Source organism: Panthera leo, chromosome B3 (assembly GCF_018350215.1).
Source record: "Panthera leo isolate Ple1 chromosome B3, P.leo_Ple1_pat1.1, whole genome shotgun sequence".
Taxonomy (NCBI): Eukaryota; Metazoa; Chordata; class Mammalia; order Carnivora; family Felidae; genus Panthera; species Panthera leo.
This window is the reverse complement of record NC_056684.1, coordinates 127,454,747-127,462,854: the sequence shown is the minus strand read 5'-3', so window position 1 is coordinate 127,462,854 and position 8,108 is coordinate 127,454,747. Positions and strand designations below refer to the sequence as shown.

Here is an 8,108-nt window from a genome sequence, read left to right as displayed (position 1 = left end):
AAAATAAGATAAATAAAACAATCAATGTGCAGGTATGTGTGTGTTCAATTACAAGCATACTTTATACACTGAGAAATATATAGTTTTTCAAGGCGATTCTGAGGGGGTCAGTGTATGGGCAGGTCTACTCTGTGGAATAGAAATGTAAGATCTATAAAGAGTTGGGGTTGGGGAGCTGGGGAGCTCAGTCGGTTAAGCATCCAGCTCTCGATTTTGGCTCAGATCATGACGGGTTCGAGCCCCATGTTGTGCTCCAAGCTGGTGGCATGGAGCCTGCTTAGAATTCTGTCTCTCCCTCTCTCTGCCCCTCCCCTGCTCATGCTCACTCACTCTGGCTCTCTCCTTCTCTGTCAAAATAAATAAATATACATTAAAAAGAATAACAACAACAACAACAACAACAGAATTGGGGTCCCTATAGTCAGGATATTGAGCTCTGCTATTTAATATAAAGATAACCAAAGGATTATTTGAGAAGAATAAAACTTATACTAGGCCATGAGCATTCTCTACAGCTGGGACTTTAAAAGTGGAAAGTTCTAGAGTCTATCAGGGAGCAATGCTAACTTTGCCTGTGGTGCTGGCTCCTCCTCTGGTAGTGAGTGAGGTCACAGGCTCCCATAGGTTATCTGTTCATTCTTCAGTTAGTATAAATGTTTCCCAGTTGCTTTAGTTGCTAACAACCTCAGTTCTGTGATCAGTATGCCAGGCTTAGGGCCATAAAACAATTCTTTTTATTTTTTTAATTTTTTTAGTGGGCTATTTATTTTGAGAGAGAGAGAGAGAGAGAGAGAGAGAGTGCACGTACACACACACACACACACACAGACACACACCTCACTCCTGATCTCTAGCTGTGTTCTGACCCCTCCGTGGTAGGAGGGGAGAGGTGTGTGTCAGAGAAGATGAAAACAGGAAAATGGTCTAGGTAGAGTTTAAAGCTGACTCTTTTTTTTGTGAGGTGCTTTCTGGTTTCCATAGAACCCCTCCCATTTATGGGGAGCTCGTCCCATTTATGGGGAGCCACGCTCTGGCTGGCTGCATAGGGCTTACCCTGGTGATCTTGGTTCTCGACCACTCCCACACAGCCCTGTTTTCAGGGGGTCCCGCTGCCCCTTCAGGAAGCTCTCCTGTGCAAAGACTCCTACAAAGACTCACTCGCTCCTGCACTGCCCTTTCTCTGTCTTTCTCTCTGTTTCATTTTGTCTCTTTTTCAGTTTTCTGTCTTGTCTTTGCCCCTCTCTTTCTCTCTGTCTCTCTCAATCTCTCCCTCCTCTCTATTCCACAGGAAACTTTCACCTTGACCCATACTGGAAGCACATGTTACCTACTGTGCAGAATGGATCTGCGGTCAGCCTGTCACATGATTGCTCAGCTGTGACTCAGACATCAATTCAGTGGGTCCCCAAATTCCAGAGCACACAAACTAACCTCTGCAATTGTTCCCTTAGAGGGGAGGCGAGGAAGGTGAGCACGTCCTTCCTCTTTCAATGGAAAAGGGGTAAAGAAAGTGCACGGACACTCCAACGATGTTTTCTAAGGATATTCTCTCACCAGCTTCAACGTCCCTGACCATTATACTTGGAGGCTTTGAAGTTGTTGTGTAGGTGAGACGTCAGGTATTTAAAAAGGAGTTTTAAGCTACCCCGTCAGTGGTGGTAATAACTGTTGTTTGCACGATATTCTTGTTCTCCAACTCTCTCGCGTGGTTCCCTCCCTCCATATCTTTCCACACACATGGTAGGATTGTCCCTTGAGTTCCTCTGTCGGCTGGCAGGACCATGCACCTCGCTGTGGCCAATAAATGGGAAGTAGAATTGACCACTGTTACATGTAGGCACACAAAACACAGATGTAAAACCTACCGGGGCCTGCTTTCTCTCTGACATGAGAGCTGACAGTGTTCTGGATAAAGGCCTTGCCCCCAGCCTGGGTCTCAGAGTAGAGATGCTGAAGGAGAAGCCCCAGCCAACATTAGATACCCTCTGGCCGGAGCAAGAAACATTCCTCTGTGGTTGAGCCCCTGGGGGGTGTGGGGGGCGGCGGTCAGTCCTCACCACAGCATAACCGAATAAACCCTGATGGATTTAGAATTTTTGCAAAGGGACTTTCTTTGGAATATGGGGGCCTTTGTACTGCTTTCTTTTCTTTCTTTTTTTTTTTTTTTCTTTTCTTCTCTTACAATTGAAGCCTTTGCTGAAATGGAGACAAAGAGTCCTTTGGACTTTTTGCAAGTACTTATCATTGTGGTTGACAACATAGCACTGACCTGGAGGTATAGCGCCTGACTCCCAATCCTGAGCACACCGTTTGCTGTCTCTGAGTCCTTAGGCAAGATGCTTGACCACTCTGCACCTCAGTTTCCCCATCTGCAAAACATGGGTAAATATAGTTCCTATCTCATACGTTGTTAGGAGGACAATTACAGTTAATATATATATTTTAATGTTATTTATTTATTGTTGAGAGAAAGAAGAGAGAGAGAGAGAGAGCACAAGCAAGCCAGGGACAGAGAGAGGAAGAGAGAGAGAATCTGAAATAGGCTCCACACTGCAGAGCCTGACACGGGGCTCGAAATCAGGAACCATGAGATAATGACCCGAGCCGAACCAAGAGTTGATGCTTAGCCGACTGAGCCATGCAGGTGCCCATCTAGCTAGTATTTTTAGTGGGCTTGAATTCGTGCCTGCCACATAGCAAATTCTACACGCATGCTTATGAGTAAATGGAATACTCCATTAAACACCACATCTCTTCATCGCTAGCCAGGTACAACTGAAATGTGTCCAGCCTGATGCCCTTCTCTGCCCTGCTCAGTGCTTTGCTGATGTGCCTAAGTTTGTCCCCGCCTGTCTGTCTGTGCTGAAAGGTCACATCCTTGAGTCAAGACATTTACCACTACTTGAAGAAAGTTGTTAATTTCTTTATGCAATAATCGCTCTCAGGCCCAAAGTCAAGTCAATTTCTATAACTCTTGCCATTCTGATTTCTATTTTAAAAGATCTGCATGGTGCAGGAGTATTGCAAGCTTTCATGCAGTATGCTCTGAAAAATACCAGAGGCAGCTACTTTATTCCCAACTATTGTGGGAATCGAACACACTTTTAAATTTGTGGTACCATATTTATGATCCACTCTAGCTTTAACCATAGGACAGGATAAATTGCTCTAGAATTCGGGAGGTGGAGGCGACGTTAGAGCAACTTTCTGAACTGTTATGACAGTCTGAATAAAATGTTCTCATTTTACTTTAATGAAATTATTGACGTTATTGAAATATCGAGTGTGCGTTGTTATCAAACATATACTCTTGTTTCATCTACCTAATGTCATTCCCATCTAACCATTTTACAGCTAATAACCTGTAGATGAGGTGGGTGTGGTTCTGGGATTTATTAAATGTCATGGGAACTGGCGGGAAACGAACTAGTAGCAAAACAGAAGGTCTCTTCTTGAGCAGGTGCTTTTGTTTTGGATGCAGTTTGTTATTTGCTGTTTCTTAATACATTTCACAATTCCATTTGTACTACAATGACTCTCAGAATCTCATAATAAGAATATATCATAATTGACAAAAATTATAGGTAGTTTTATAGTAATTTAAGAGACATATCTTTTTTTTTTTCTGTGAGTTGTTAAATGCCCTTCTCTTTCTCCACTTTTTTACGTAGAGACTTATAGAAACGTTTCTATGAAATCTAAGATAACCTTGGAATGAATCTACTCTTTTAGAGTATATATTCTCCTTGAACATTTATTAGGACTCTAACATTTTATTCTGCTGTAAATTTTAGTTGCTATCCTATTCTTTACAGCCAACTTTTCAAGGTTTAATGTCAATTCCTAATTTGACTTTAAACTTGCCAAGTTTTTTGAGTGCACGTGCTATATCATATGAGCCTCAGCTTCCCTCGTTAATCTTTCCTGCTTTTGTTGAATTCCTTTGGGAATCAACAAAAACAACCAGAGTTGTGTCGACATTAGTTGTAATTGTTATTTGTGGGAAGGAAGTGTGCTCAGATTCTTACTGAAAGCTGGCTCAAAGCAGCCCTTAGGTAAGGAACAGCACAGAAAAAATCCATGTGTAGGAGGTAAATCTCAGAAAGTTGTTAAAGTCATTGGTTTGTCTGTTTTCTGAATAAAACGGTTCACTTTTTTCTAGTATTATTGCACACAGTGCAATCAAAGAAAAGTTAAGCGAGAGTTGTGTTTTATGAAAATGTTTCGGCATAATTTGGATTTTCAAAACTACAACTCAGGCTTCTGGAAGAAGATCCCATGCTCTTAATTTCATATCCTACCCATCTCAATATGATACCTAAAATTTATTGAGACTTTACTCCCATGCAGATAATCTGCTAAGTGACTGGTTGCTGACCCTAAGGCAACTATCATTATCATTCTTGTACGGATGAGGACAGTGATCTTTGAGAGGCTAAACAGCTTCCCTAAACTTTCAAAGTCAACAGTGAATCTGATTTTCAAAAACAGATACACCTGCTGCCAAAGTCTAGGCTTTGTCTACAATTCTACCTGTTAATGTTAAGTCTTATTTTAATAAATTATTTGCATAACATTTGAGAACTGTCCAATAAAACAACGTGGATACCTCCACATGCTTTAAACTGTATGTTATGTTATTTTTTTTCTAAATTCATGAAATTAAAGAAATCCTGTCTCTCACTAGTTTATTTTATACAATCTTCCCTCCTAGCATCATCTGGCTCTTCTTAAGTCTTAGAAGACTGTATCAGGTAAACCCCATTAACTAATTTCCTTTGTCACCCACAGGTTTTGGTGAAAACATTTGTCAGATCCAGCCCAGTTGCCCATCTCTGCTGAAGAAAGCCGAGGTCCGGGTACTTTTGGTCCAGGGCACAGAGAGGGAAGGAGCAGCCCTCTCAGGCCAGTGTAAAGGTGGCTTACTATTAACTGGTAGCCGGATCTCAGAGAAGACATCCTATCCTGCTTGTGAGAACCATTACCCGCCCCACCATCTGAGTGAAGATTCTTCAGGCTCGCCTATGAGGTGATTATTATATCTCTCCCCTATTTTTTCACATGAAGATATTCAGGCTTAGAAAAGTTAGACAGCTAACGTAGGAGGGTCACTTAGGTGGTACCTGGCAAAGCCGAGATTCTCTATCAGTTGTTTCTGAATTTGAATAAATTACAAGGTGCTCCATATGCCGCAGAGGACACGCTAAATCAGGAAGCATCTCAAGATCCAGAGAACAGATGAGGAGCCCTGGGGCAGGAATCCTGTTCTCCCAGGATAGACAACCAATCCTAAGAAGAGGGGATGGAATATCCAAAATCAACTTCCACCTACATCTGAGAAATCTCACGCTTATATTCATCATATGCATTGCTCATATCTTGCTTATATGGACCTTAATGCAGTGAATCGTTACAGCCTTATTATGGTTAAATTGCTAGAGAGGGACTGTCAGGATAATGATGACATTATTAATTATTCATGTGGAAAATGAAAAGGCTAAGTCGAATCCAATTTATATATGGAAACAAATGATTTCCCCAAAAAAGTGCGGAACAGTCCTTTTAAAATTTAAAATCCAAGCGGCGTTTGCCTTTGCCATTACATATATGAGTTTCTATTTGTTTATTTATAAAATAGCTATTCATGCGAAATCTACATCCTGTGGAGTGACTACAGGTGCTTAATTGCTTGCCCGTAAGCAAACCATTACTGCAACCATAACTCTATTCTAGTATGCAGAGAAAATGTGACGAGTAGAAATAGCTTTTAAATAAAGTTTTGTACCCTATTTTGCAAACAGTTCCCCCCACATTTTAAATTAATTTATGGCTTTTAATTATTTTTTTTTTTCTCCAAGCATCAGGAGATTTTGGCAAGTCCAGTTCTTGCACTTTATTTCTCATGCTTGGTTAAAAGTCAGAAGAAAGGAAGTCTGCTTCGTGCCTCCCACTTTCCACACGCAGGAATACGGAATGAGCTTATGAATACACAAACAAACTGTGAGCATGAATCAAGCACATGTGAATTGATTATTAGGTGATGCTTGGGGTGTTAATATAGTCCTTTTTGAAATATATATATTCCTGTGCTCGCTTCGGCAGCACGTATGCTAAAATTGGAGGGGTACAGAGAAGATTAGCACGGCCCCTGCGCTAGGATCACATGCAAATTTGTGAAATATTCATATCCTTTTGGTGCTTAACTCATTCTATTCTTTTTCTGTTCAAAATAGTAAACTGCCATCATTTCCTTAGGTTCACCTGTGAACTGTTCAGGCTTCAGGTTTCTATCTTGGCACAGAGAACAGAGATCAACCAGTTTTTGATAATCATCTGAAATAAATTTTACTTGTTTCTTACCTTTTGAGTCTTCAAGTTGATGGCAATAAAACTAAAGAGAGGGGAAAAGGAAGAGGCACCAGGAGGAAGTAAACATCTCCAGTTGTCTGTGTTTTTATTTCCTAGGGGATCCACAACCACGGGCCAGCCACCACCAAAGGACTCCTAGAATGTTTCTTTGTCTATTCATCTATTTTCTCGTTTGTTTGTTGATTTCCCCCCTTGAGGCAAAGGTGATTGTTAACATTCTCAGGCTAAAAGTCATGTCCTACTGCATCAAATTTAGGTGTAGGTTTTTCACGTTCCTTTCTTTCTACCAAGTTTTTTTGTTTGTTCCTTTGTTTCTTTGTTTGTTGGTTTCTTGTTTTTTAAGAGAGAGAGCTGGTGAGCAGGGGAGAGGGGAGAGAGAATCTCAAGCATGTTCCACTTTCAGTGTGGAGCCCAATGCAGGGCTTGATCCCAGAACCCTGGGATCCTGACCTGAGCCAAAATCAAGAGTCAGACAGTGAACCAACTGAGTCATTCAGGTGCCCCCTCTACCAAGGATCTTTTAAGGAGACATAGTCTGAAAAAACTTAGACAAAGACAGGTTTGACAGTTCAAAACCTTTCTTAAATGATCCAGTTAAAAAAATCATAGACAGCAAGAACCGAATGTCTAAGTTACCTAAAGAGACACGTGTTTAATGTGGGAATTGTTACTTTACTGTCATCCCCTCTCCATTGTTGTGCTCATCTGCCCCATCTGGCAAATTCCCCGGCAGCCACTGCCATCACTCAAGAGACCACCAACTTCCATATTGCCCTGTGATTTCCCTGAGCCCCTTCACCTATTGCTCTCAACCCCACACACTCTCTCTTGGTTCCACTGAACTGTATCATTTCTCTACCTCCATTAAAAAAACTTGGTAGTGTATAATTTAAACTATTTTTAAAGGATGAAAATAGATAACAGATATAGGTAATAAGTAACAAAAAACAAATACCACATAGAATTTTAGAAAAAGTCTGGCCTTCCTAGTAACACTAGAAATAAAAGAAAGACCCTTAATAAAAATAAATAATATTGTACAGTTATTTTTAATATCAAGTTTTTAGTTTAATTAAAAACACTCCTGGGGCACCTGGGTGGCTCAGTGAGTTAAGCATCCAGCTTCGGCTCAGGTCATGATCTCATGGTTTGTGGGTTCCAGCCCCACCTTGGGCTCTGTGCTGATAGCTCAGATCCCAGAGCCTGCTTCAGATTCTGTGTCTCCCTCTCTCTCCAACCACCCCTCCCAACTCGCGATCTGACTCTCTCTGTCTCAAAAATAAATAAACATTAAAAAAATCCTGATAACGATGATGCCATGATTATTTTGATGGCAATGGGAATTGGTATAATCTTTTGATAGCTCGATGCTCAGATCTTCTGAGATAGGAACCCCAGTCCCAAAAATTCATAGGAAAAAATGCTAGCATTCATTTCATCACTATTTTTAATTTAAAAAAAAAGGAAAAGAACAAAAGAAAAGGAAAAAAAATCTACAATGACAATGTTTACATAAGTTTTGAGGCATCATCTTGATTAGGTATTATACGCTTTACAGCACAGATATGAGGAAAATCAGAACCACCCTCTACTCACTGAAGAATAAATAAAATGAAAGACTGTTTTTATGGGTTGCTCATTCGTAGCCGATGTCAGTAGAAAATGCAATTTTTTTCAAGTTTATTTTTATTTATTTTGAGAGCAAGCAGGGAAGAGGCAGAGAGAGCCAGACAGAATCC

General features: G+C 40.7%; 1 non-coding gene across 1 annotated transcript; it reads left to right on the top strand.

Moving 5' to 3' along the window:
- The first annotated feature begins 6,086 nt into the window (after positions 1-6,086).
- LOC122223289 lies at positions 6,087-6,193 on the top strand. Its single transcript, XR_006204174.1, has one exon. It is a non-coding gene; the product is annotated as a U6 spliceosomal RNA (small nuclear RNA).
- Positions 6,194-8,108: the final 1,915 nt, after the last annotated feature.